Genomic DNA, 12,250 nt, shown 5'->3' on the forward strand with positions numbered 1-12,250 from the left:
ACAAAGGGGTTTGTTTCATTTTCTGTGGCTGCCTGCGGGTTCCCAGCAAGTTTAGTGCTCCTTTCTAGGTGGCTCAGTGGATCCCTGCAGAGAGCAGAGGTCAGGGCCTGATTTTGGGGAGGTTGCTCTTCTGAGTCCCTTGTGGACATTGGTAACGTTTTCATGATAAACCCACCTTGCTCTTAGCATGGGGGGCTGCCCAGAAGAGGCTGTAGACTAGAGGATGCTGGCAGCCCAATCAGCACACAGCTGCGGCCCGTGTGACATCCTCAGGGCTATATCGGTAGTATATATGTTGTGTGGATGTGGCGCACACAACGCACAGGGAGCTACATATGTGGCCCACAATGGCAAATAGGTTGAGAAGCACTGCTCTGTAGCAACGGCTGAGTGAGGAGAAACAGGAAGGCTCAGGCAGCCCTGGCCTGTTCTATGCCTGGATCTAGCAGGATGGAGTGGATGTAGCTAGGGCAATGAATCCTACTTTTGTGGGAGGAGGCAGCCTTACAGGGAAGAAATCCACCTAATTCAGTCCCAACATGACTTGTATTTTGGGAAGTGAAATAAACCAGTGGTTCTCAAGCAGGGGGGTACGCGTACCCCTGAGGGTATGCAGAGGTCTTCCAGGGGGTACATGAACTCATCTAGATATTTGCCTAGTTTTACAATAGGCTACATAAAAAGCACTAGGGGAGTCAGTACAAACTAAAATTTCATACAGACAATGACTTGTTTATACTGCTCTACATATGATATATACACTGAAGTGTAAGCATAATATTTGTATTCCAATTGATTTATAATTGTAAGGTAAAAATGATAAAGTAAACAATTGTTTGGTAAGAGTTTGCTGTGATGCTTTTGTATTTTTATGTCTGATTTTATAAGCAAGTAGTTTTTAAGTGAGGAGAAACTTGGGGGTATGCAAGACAAATCAGACTCCTGAAAGGGGTACCATAGTGTGGAAAGGTTGAGAGCCACTGAAATAAACAACGCGGACTCTCATCCTCTCCTTAAAGATCCAGAAAGAGCGAGATTATCCCGCTTCCAAAACTAACCCTCCCATCACCCAAATACCAAAACAGAACTCTTTCCTCAGGTGTCTTACAGGCAGCTAGTAAAGAGCCAAAAACAAATCATTGGAGCTGTGACATCTCACTGATGTTATATATAGAAATCCAATATGGAGTGTAATGTGGCACCTGACTTGTCCACTCTCGCTTGCTGCCGGGGAGTGGGAAATGAATTGCTGCTCCCAGCCTCACCATGAGTCGATAGATTTCAGCTCGGAGATTTTATCCTCCCAAAAGTGTGTGCTCGTGTCATATGTATATTTGTGTGGGGGCGAGCGAATATATAGTATGTGTATGTTTGTGTGTAACTACATACGTATATAAATGTGCATGCCCAGGCATATGTATGTTATCAGAAGTGGCTGCCGTGAAGTCAATCACACCATGCCTGGAAGTAACGGTATCTCTTGCACTAGTGCGTAGGTTTGCTTGTAGCTCTTTAATTAATTGTTTTTCACAGTATGTCAATGACGAGCTTACATTGTGATTAGCTGCCCTTGCAGAAGGCGTTGGGCTACCTGTCTCATCCTTGGTTTCTTTCCTGCAGTCACAGTATGGCTCAGCAGCTTGTGGAAGCTGGGGGGAAGTCCTCCTTTCTGGAGATAGGCCTGGCTGGGTGGTTGGTTTTTTTTGAGAGGAGTGACATTAAAGAGCTGACCCTGGGGAGGCCAAAAAAGAGTTTTTTAAAAAACTGCCCCTGCCATTCAGGTCAGCTTGGCTGAAGAAGCCCTGCTAGGGTGTGGACTTAACAACAGTTGTGAGATCCCCCAAACTGGCAAAAACCATTCCAGGCGATGCTGAGAACCAGCTGCCTTTCCAGGAACTAGAGGGTCCTCTCACTGATGCCCTCTTCAGGTCAGTTTGTGCATCAGCACTCAGCCCCACCATCTGGCCTGGGGCTGAGTTGGAATCAGCGGGAAACCATGTGTGGTGGTTTCAGAGGAGCTTTCGTTGTAGCCGTTATTGTGGGCATTCCACATTTTCTGGGTGTCTCTTTGCCCGTACAGGTAGTCCCAGGCTGCAAGAGCTCCCTGGTTCACAGGTGAGACACCCCCAGCGGAACAGAGCAAAGACCCCCCCCCCCAAGTGTCCGACGCCTTTCATTGATTACTCAGGTCATCAATAACATTCTGTGGCAGAAGCAAACTTCTAGCCTGCAGTACGGATCGAACCGGCGGGGAGGTGTCAGCTGTGAGCGTGTGGCTGTGGGGAGCTGGCTCCTCAATGAATCTCCCCCCCACCCGCTGACGCCCTCTCCCCAAACGCCGGAGCGTGGAATTGACCACTGCCAGGGGAACTTGTCTCTGCTGTGCTCTTTTGCAGCATTCAAACATAAATTTACTCCGGAGCAGCGTGATTGGGAGTGGGGGGATGGGGGGGAGGGAGCTTTAAGTTAACCCTTTGCTGTCAGTAAAAAGAGGGGAGTCTGTTTAGGGTGAGCAGATGTCCCGATTTTATAGGGACAGTCCCGATATTTGGGGCATTGTGTTATGTAGGCGCCTATTACCACCCCCTGTCCCGATTTTTCACACGTGCTATCTGGTTACCCTAAATCAATCTGTCTGTTAAAAGTTGTCAGCTCCAGATTGTCCTTTGTTCCTTACTTCATTTCCCTCCATTTACGTGTCTCCTTTCCTCTCCCGTTCTCTTTCCTCCTCTCTCCTTCCATTCCCCCTTTCTCTCCCTTGCCTTTCTTTATTCCTCTCTCCCAAACACACTTTCCTTCCTGTCTTCCCTTATTTAAGCCTTATTCATCTTGTCCCTTCTTTCTTCCTCTCACACACACTTTTTTCTCCGTTTCTGTCCTCCTTTCTCCCCTTCTTTCTTCCTCCCTCTGCCCTCCCTCAGTCTCCCAGCGAGTGCCTCGGGAAGAAGACAATTTGAAGGCTTTCCGCTCTGCTCTCAGCCGAGGGGCTCTTTCTCTCAAGCCAATCAATGGCAGCCTTTCAGCCCCAGTGGGGCTTGGCAAACATGAGATCAATAAGTTATTAGCACCATTCTGTCAGCTGTAATGTGGAGATTGATCGGGGCCGGGTCTCTTGCATGCTGCCTGGCACTTCCCCAGCCTGATAAAGATGACAGATTAAGGGAATAAGAAAAAGGAATTAAGGAGTCTGGCTGTCAAAGCTGTCACGGGCTGGAAGAGCGCTGTTTTTTTCAGGGGCTGAATGAGTGCAATCGGACGTTTAAATGGTGTGAAGGGTAGGGCACCACCTGCAGCTCTGTCTGGAGTCACTGTCTTTAGCATTCGCCTTTGATAGTGGCGCAGCGAGGTCTGTGCAGAGAGGAACCTGCACAGACGCAGCAGCTGTGCAGGGCGTTTAAGGGAGTAGCAGCACGCTGGCATGGGCCACACACACGAGACGCTTCGTCTCTGTCAAGAGAGGCCACGAGCCAAGGCTGCGCTGTGCCCCCCTCACGCTCGCTTGCTCTAGGTGGGCCTGGCTTCCAGGGCAAGATGGCTCCAAGCCATGCTTGTGATGCTGCCGACCAGCACGAGCGAGCACTCCGATGCCATGGTGAGCTCACCCTGAACTCGGAGAAGGGGAAGCTTTGGGGGTGCATCTCGGAGCGAGGGAGCAATTCTGGCAGGTTTTTATCACAGGGTGGGGTGGGTCTGAGAAATCAGAAGGGGAGCAGCTCTCTGAAGGATAGACACAGACATGTGGGCAAGCTCGCAGTGAGCATGCTCAGCCTAAGGAGGGGGAGGCAGGATTGAGGTCTCTGGGGTCATGGTGCTCCGTGGGATAGTGCTTCGCTGCCAAGAGCATCTTTCATCCCATGACCTCGGAGCCCTCTGCTGGCACTGATTACAGCTCAAACTGTCTTTGTGAGGCAGGTACGGGGTTAGAATACCCATTTTACAGACAGGTGAACTGAGGTACAGAGGGCTTCAGAGCAGCACAGAGAGAAAGTGGGTTGCTAGCAGAGATGGGAATCGAACTCAGGAGTCCTAACTCTCAGGCTGACTGCCCTGACCACTAGACCGCACTCCTTTCCAGAGCTGGGGATAGAACCCAGGAGTCCTGATTTGTAATGCTTCTCAAATAATACACTCTTTCCCCAAGCTGGGGATAGAAGCCTGGACTCCAGCCTCCCAGTTCCTCTGCCCTAACCACTAGACCTCCCAGCATATCCTCCTAATTTCTTCCCTGGGGGGGGGGGGGGGGGCCTCACACAATTGCTAACCAAGACGCTCTGGGCAGCGTATAAAACAAGTCCGATTGTCTCTCTCAAGCTCAGCATATCCTCTCTCTGAGTGTTTTTCATACTATGAATATTTACCACCTTTTTATGGCTCGGTGTGCTCTGTAGAAATGAATTGCACAGGGAGGTGGGAGACAAGGGGGCGTTTGTGCACGTTGGCTCATAAACAGCCCTGTTACAGGCAGATTGGAGGCTGGCTCCAGGGTGACCTGCACCTCCCTCTGTCACATTCCTTGGGAATCTCAGTATTTGGGCTGAGCTTTGAGGCACTTCGCTGCTGCTCATGCAAAGCGAATGGATGCAGACAGCTGGTGACTGACTGGCCAGTGCTGACATGCTGTGCGAGAGGCAGAGTGCCTGCTGGGTACAGCAGAGAGCTGGGACTCAGGAGAGACCTGGGTTCTTTTCCAAACCTGGGGAGGAGAGCGTTGATGGGTTATAGCATGGGACTTGGGTCAGGATTCCCTGGGTGAAAAGCCCATCTCTGCCACCGACTTTCTGTGTAACCTTGAGCATTCACCTGCCCCATTTATGTCAGTGTCCAATCTGACCTCATGACACTAAACCATGAGGTGAGGTTTGTAGAATACTTCGAGGTCTCTGGATGATGGTGCTAGAGGAGCGCCCCATCCATTTCTTGGGAGTGGCGTCTAAATATTGCTCCAGAGTTATTTATCAGCTCTTACCTCGTGAGTTGCAAGAATGGATCTGCATCCCGAGCTATTCCAGTTCTCTTCCTGACTCTGAGGCTGATCTCCCTGCAGGAGCTCCAGTCTCTTCCAAGGGGGAGTCAGAAAAAGCCTGCCCAAATGGGGAGAGAAGGGGAAAGGATTTTAAGAAAATGAATAAATTCAGAGTGTGTCTACACTGCAGTCGAAGATGTGATTGCAGTTCGGGTAGGCAGACCCGTGCTAGCTTTGATCTCGCTAGCAGTGAAGATTCAGTAGCGCCGATTTTCATCTTTTCCTGTGAGTGCTTCACCCTGAGGTTCCGCTCCTTCCCCCAAGGCCCCACTCTCGCTCCGCCACCGAACAGCTGATCGGTGGGTGGCTGGTGAGTGCTGAGCACCAACTATTTTGTCCCCATGGCTGCTCCAGCCCCAGAGCACCCACGGAGTCAGCGCCTATGTGCACTAGCACTGACCCCGGTGCAGGTTAGTAATGCAAGTCCATAGCCAGGATTCCAGATGGGCTTGTACAGCCTACACAGGGTCCGTGCCGCTGCATCTTCTCTTCTGTTTTCAGCTGCGCTGGCTAGGCAAAAGCTAGCTCGGGTTTGCCTACCAGAGCTGCAGTCAGACCTCTGATGGCAGTGCAGATGCACCCTGAGATTTTGCAAATCCAGACCGTAGTCTGGCCTAGTTAGTACAGTACTGCATATTCAGCACCTCATCATGGAAATGAGCCAGTGGGAAAGAGAAACCATCAGCCTGCCCCATCTCCTCAAATACTCCATCCCAGTGCAGTGACTCTCAGGGAAATTTCCTTTGTGCCTGTCCCCTATCCCCATTGTAGAAGTATTTTGTTACAGGGGACCCAAAGTGTTGCTGTTTGGGGAGAGGATTCCTGGCTCCAACATTTGCAGAAACCCTGGTGTATGCTAAGAACGATCCTGAGCCAGAGTTTTTGGATCCAGGCCCAGATCTGTGAGACTTGCTGTGCTCTCATCTCTAGCTAGAGACTTGTGACTACATTAGCAAATTATTATTTATCATTTATAGTGCAGCTGTGGTTAGGAGCCCTATCCAGAGCCCAGGCCCCCATTGTGCTAGGCACTGTTCAAACACAGAACGAAAAGACAGTCCCTGCCCCAAAGAGCTTGCAGTCCAGCTGCCTTACCTAGTGCAGTCCTCTCAACCAGTGAGCTGCCCTGTTGGAGGGATGAAACCTTCCATCTCTGGAAGGGTGCAAAGAAATTGTTTCCAGATCTGCCCAAAGCCGCACCATTGCGCTGCTGCTGTTTTGGTGTTGAACTACAGGGCTTTCCCCTGCTCTCTGCAAGAAGTAAACTTGTGGCAAAGTTTGCTCATTATACTCCCCAGCATCGGGATCCCGCCTTCCAGAGGCCCTATTGCCTTCCTTCCCCCTCTGCCCCCACCTTCCTGAATAATTTTTTTCCACACCCATTGCTCTCAGTTAAATTATGGCCCATAATTCCCATGACCTTGTGCTTCACTCTCCCTTTGTTCCATTGATTGCTGCTGGCGAGGGGCAGAGCTGATCGGCCTCAGGATTTCACCCTGCTGTGCTGACCCACCCTGTGCGGCCCCTCGCTCGCCAGCCTTTGTTGTTAGCAGTTCACGGCCCGCTGGGACTCGGCAAGCTGGTGCTGCATCTCGGCTTCAGAGCAGACCAAGAAGCCCATTGCCAGGGCGGCAGCCTCCACGATCCCCACGAAGCTGTCACCCGCTGCGTAGGGACAGACTGAGCAGCTGGGCTGGAGTGGGGATATTTCCGCAGGCTGCGTGCACCAGAGGAGGGAAAAAGAAAGTACTGAGATGCCTCTGAGACCTTTCAGGCTGGTTAGTGGGAACTGTTTGTTATACCCAGGACTTGAATTGGAAGGGCGGGGAGTTAGGAGCCTGGAAAGACATTTGCCCTTGTTCAAATAATACCGAGAGAGGAAAGGCCGGTTTGACTTGTTAAATGTTCACCAGCTGAGCCTTGGTTGCACCCATCTAACCTGGCTCGGTCTCACTTAGCTGCACCAGGTGCTTCTGCAGCAAAAGCAGTGCCCTGGCTAGGGAATGCAGGAGCGGCACTGTAACCCTGCCCCATTATTGGTAACACTGTGCACTGCAGAAGAACCAGATGTGGCCCCTTGGCCTCCCTTCTGTCTGCGCATGGGAAAAGTTTGCACCCCGTGTGAGAGACACCCGATGTGTGAACCTGCTGAGTGATTGTTACAGTGATTATCTGCCCCCTTCCACTGAGTGCGAGCCCAGCCATTCTGCCCTGTACTGTGGGGGTGAGGTGGCTCCCCTGGGAAAATCACAGCAGAGAGCTGCGGGAGATGGTGGCACTGACTGGCATGGACTTCCTCGGCTTAACCTCGATGTTAGTTCAGAGATCCCTCTTGCTGTTAAAAGGCTAATGGAGGTATTCTCTGCTCCCCAGGGCAGCCCCAGTTCCCTCTCTTTATCTGGCGGTAATGCATCTCAGGCTGTCCTTGTGGGCTTGCCAGGGGTTCAGTCATCCTGGGTGAGCCAATGCATGAGCGCCTAACCTGCTCCAGCACGGCCCCGTTGTTGATATCAGCATGCGGCTGTCCCGCGTCTGCACTGGCATCGTGTCTGGCCGTGAGAAGCAGTAACAGTAATCAGGACGAGTATCCTGTGATCCGTAGTGCCACAGCCCGCTGTGTTGCTCTGGGCTCACGTTCACAGTGAGCTGTGAGGTGCTGTGGGGCAATTTTTCTGCCCATTGTGGGAGGAAGTGGTCTAGGCCTGGGAAATTCGTTTCCTGGCAGACCCCAAGGCAGTACGGGGGTGGGCTCTTACATGATCCTGCTCACTCTAGCAACCAGGGCCGGCAGTGGCTGCTTTCTGTGGAGTCAGTGTTTCTTTGGCATGCCCTTGCAAAATCTGCTGCCAAGAGACAGTGCCAGGTGTTTCAGAGGCGGCTTTTGGCCTGGAGAAGATGAAGGCGGCAGCTTGCAGTTACAAGCAGAAGCCCTACAACAACAGAACGGGACCATGTGGAGATGGAGGCGTGGATGGAGCTGATGCTGTTTTTCGTCCAGCTCCAGCCCCCATGCAGACCACTGCCTCTGGCTCAGGACCACAAGCCCCGAATGGTGCGGCTACATGGTGATGGGAGCGCAGGAGGGCCAGCAGAGGGCCCAGAACTTTCTGAGGAGGAAAACCGCCATGGCACTTGAGCTCGCCAGGGCCCCGGAGTGGCTAGGTTGGCAGGAGAGAGCTCCTGCAGCTGAGCCTGAGGGCTAGCCAGCCCAGCCTGCAGGCAGATTAGCGAGCTCAGCTGGATTGCAGCAAGGACCTGCTGGGCACAAGGCAGCCAGCAGGCCTGCTTTTAAGCTCAGCAGCAGGTTGGGCTGCTCAACCCTTTATGCCCACAGCTGCGATCACGCCTCTGCCAGCCTTGCTCCGAGCCTTGATCCTGCTCTGCTCCAGCCCTGCTTGCTCCCTGACCCTCAGCTTGACTCCTGGTTCCTGACTCCAGCTCCTGCTCCAGCCGCTAGGCCTGGCTGACCCTGGTTGTGACACAGATCACTCAGAGAAAAGAGGCCATGACAGTCCAGAAGTGTGTTGCTATCACCCTGCAGAAGCTGGCGAGCTTGGATTGTTACAGATCTGTCGACAATCAGTTCAGGGTAGTTAAATCCGTGATTGGTGCAGTGGTCATGGAGGTTTGCAAGGGAAGTAGTGCGGGTGGTGCTGACCCTCTGGGTTGGAAAAATTGGAAATATCCCTGAAATAATTGCAGGGTTTGAATGGCTGGGGTTCCCGAGCTGTGTAGGTGCAATTGATGGGATGCATAGACCCAGCCTATGCCTGCCATTGGAAGTAAGTGAGCACCTTTAACAAGAAAGGATACTACTCCATTGTTATGTGGTCCTCAGTCTTTTCCATATGGGGACCCACCCAGGGCCCCCATCATTCAGCAACATGGGAAGATCAAGGTGGCTGTAACTCGCTGACACTTGGTGGTGTCTCCCCTCTCACTGTGACCCCCGGTGTGCCAAGGCTCCTGGGCTCTGGTCTCACTCTGCTGCTGTTGCCACCAAACTAGGGGGAAACTTGTTCAAAGTTGGAATTCAGGGTCTGTTTTTTTCCTCCTTTCCTCTAGTGTGTGTCCAGAAAGCAGATTTCGATAGGCCACCCCGGTGGAATGGTGTATTGGAATGGATGGGTGGTGGCGGGTGCTGGAACCAGGCACATATTCCCCAGATGGGACTGGTGTGTCCAGGCTCTAGATATAGAGGGGAGAGGACCAGTTCTCCTGTACTATAATGTGAATCTTTGCATTACATAGCACCTTCTATCCAAGGGTCTCAATGGGCTTGACAAATAGTAATGAATGAAACCATTCAGCTACCTCTGTGAGGTGGGCTTATACCCCATTTTACAAATAAGCAAGCTAAGAGCAAGGATGGTCTTGCGGTAAAGGTACTGCCAGTGGCCTGGGATTTCGGAGACCTGCGTTAAATTTCTAGCTCTGCTGCTGACTCCCTGTGTAATTGTGGGCATGTCACTCTGTGCCTCTGTACATCTCTGTTCTCTGGCAATAATAATTCCTTTCTCATCCCCATTGTGAGAGCTTAGACTGCAAGCTCTTTGGAGCAGGGACTATCTTTCATTATGTGCATGTACAAGGCTTAGCACAGTGAGATCCTGGTGTCAGCTAAGGCTTCTAGGCATTGCTGTAATGCAAATACATAAGTAATAATGAGACCCAGAGAGGTCAAGTGACTTGCTCATGGTTAAATAGTCTGTGGCAGAGTTGGGAATAGAACCCAGGGGACTCTCACTGGCACGTGCCTTAACCACAATTTTGTCTTTCATTCTCATTGTCTAATGTGATGCAGTAAAACATGTTTTAAATAAAAAAAAAAAAACCCCAAAAACCAAAACACTAAATGCAAAGTTGGCTCATGGTTTAGCAGAGAAGAGATTTAATATAATGGAAAGAACTCCCACGCTGAAAGTGTATTAAGAGTCTTGTCATCTTTTCTTTCCCCCCTAGCTTTTTTCCATCCTTTAGGTTTTAAAATGGAACATGCTGATTTGACAACAAAATAACATTATTTAGAGGTTTTTGGAGTCTCAGGACACTATGTGGATGTGAGATACTGGGACAGGGGCTGCAGGTCTCGCTGGCGTTAATATGCTAACATAGCATGTCTGGAGAGCTGGGTTCAAATCCTGATTTGGTTACAGATGGAAAATAGTGAGCTCTATTTAGAGCATGACCCGAATCACATGAGTGTGTTTGACCCACCACTGCATTTGTGGACATGGTGCTCAGGAGTTCAGGTGGGGGAGCGCTCTCTGAGACCAGGGCACAGAGCCAGTCACTTGTGGATGTTTGTACAGTGTTTTGCAGGTACCAGGGGTGCTGCCAGTCAGGAGTGACGTGAGGCAGGTCAGAACAAATGCGTGTTGACAGAGCTGTGCGTCTCTTTGTGCAGTTCAAGTGGCAGGGCAGAGGAGGGACTCTAGATCGTGACTGAGGTGCTTCGGCAGAGCTGTGAAGTCATGGACGCTTACGACAGCTGCTTAGAGCCGCTGCCCTAACCCACCCGTACCTGTAAGCGTGTCGCCAATTCCTCATTTGAATCATAAGCACCATCTCCGCCCCAAATGCATGAAATCAGGCCTTAATGTGATTCTTCCCTCCTGGGAGTGGTGAGCTGAGTGGTGGGACTTTGTTGTTTTGAAACGGCAAATGCTGGATGAGAGAAGGTGAGAGGCTCTTGGCCTCCAGCTCCAAAGGTCTGCAGCACGCACAAGAGTATAATAATCAGGCAAATCAACACCCAGAATAAGGAGTTCCAGATAACTGGGGAGTGGGAAGGAGAGAGAGGCATTGTCTTGTGACCTGAGTACAGGATGCCAGGCCAGGTACTCCTTAGGTCCTTCAAAATTGGCTCTGCTAGTGGACAGTGTGTGTGGCAGGCCTTTGTTTCCACTTTTGTAAAATGCACATGACAGTCCCCCACTGAAGGCTGAGTTAAGGCTTGAATTTGGAGTGCCTTGAAGATTTAAGGTCTGTCACTCTCTTTGAGTCCATCCTTTCTTCAGATTGCCACCATTTCATTGTATTGAGTTTGTTTTTCAGTTAGGGATGGCTGCAGACCTTTGCAATGCTTCCAAGCGCTGGTGGTGTTAACAGCCTGGGTGACAGGGTCACGGTGAGATAAGATCAGAGGCAGCTTGTGCTCTTTAAAACCTTGAAATGCCACCTTGTAACTTCGCAGAGTTCTAACATCCCTCATTGGATAAAGGCATTTCCTAGCAGGTTCTGCCCTCACCTGTTAACTGTCTGTTCTCTGCACCACTTGGATGCTGTCAGCGACAACTTCTTACACTGTGTCTCCCGATAAACAGAATGCCAGCTCAGTCAACTAGATTTAGCTAGCTGAACTTGAATTAATGCAGAGTGACTATTAGTGCTAAGGACCCTGGTTTGGATCGAGATGCCATGTGGAAGGGAAATAATGTTTTGTTGTGTTAAACAGTAGTGATTTGAATTGTAACATTTCTTAACCATAAGAAATGTTGCATGCAAAGCATCTGTGCTTTGCTCATGTTGACTCATAGATAGGCGCAACATATCCTCTCTCAAATATGGTACTTGTTTTCAAGGCTTTTTGAGATGCTGCATCTTTAACAAGCCCTTGAGAAATGAGAATTTGATGCTCACAGTGACAAACTGTCTCTTCCTTCCTGCCCGTATGCAACTTCATGCTTTCAGTTTCCCCAGCATTATTATGGGAGGATATTGATTTTAAATCTGTTCAGGGGACGCTGTAATTGTATATTAGATATTTTGCGTTGGCTCGCAGGGCTGCACTAATGCAAAAGGCTCGAGCGTTTCCGTGCAGTCTAGAGGGAGAAGATTGCTAAGGACCTTGAGGTTTTTAGGAGAGAGAGAGAGAGAGATACTGTGGTAGGAAGATTCAGAGGGAATTGTTTTTCTTCCTCTCCCATCCCCTTTTTCCTCCCCCCAGTTGCTTTGCATCAGGGCATGAAAGGAGTAGAAACACAAGAGGGACAAAAGGCAGCCGAACAAATGATGAAACTGAGTAAGGAAATAAACTAGATTCAGAATTTACAGCTTAAAATCATTGCATTGATCACTGTTTGAACAGTCATTACATCCCTTTGGACTGCATGATTAGGAAAGCAGATCTGGGCTTTCAAGATGATGGTTTTTTTTCTTTCTTTCTCTCCCACCCCCCCTGGCCCCGTGTTTGGGCAGCAAAATGTGAAATAAGTCTCTGGTTGA

General features: G+C 50.4%; 1 protein-coding gene and 1 long non-coding RNA gene across 3 annotated transcripts in view; one reads left to right on the forward strand and one right to left on the reverse strand.

Moving 5' to 3' along the window:
* Positions 1–12,250, forward strand: part of SAMD11 (sterile alpha motif domain containing 11) — a 180,097-nt gene that overhangs the window by 116,867 nt on the left and 50,980 nt on the right. The window lies entirely within an intron of this gene.
* On the reverse strand, positions 1,604–6,271 carry LOC142000839 (uncharacterized). The gene is made up of 3 exons (XR_012642332.1): positions 6,119–6,271; positions 4,967–5,081; positions 1,604–1,732 (listed from the first exon to the last, which is right to left on the reverse strand). It is a non-coding gene; the product is annotated as an uncharacterized LOC142000839 (long non-coding RNA).

Source organism: Natator depressus, chromosome 18, assembly GCF_965152275.1.
Source record: "Natator depressus isolate rNatDep1 chromosome 18, rNatDep2.hap1, whole genome shotgun sequence".
Lineage (NCBI taxonomy): Eukaryota > Metazoa > Chordata > Testudines > Cheloniidae > Natator > Natator depressus.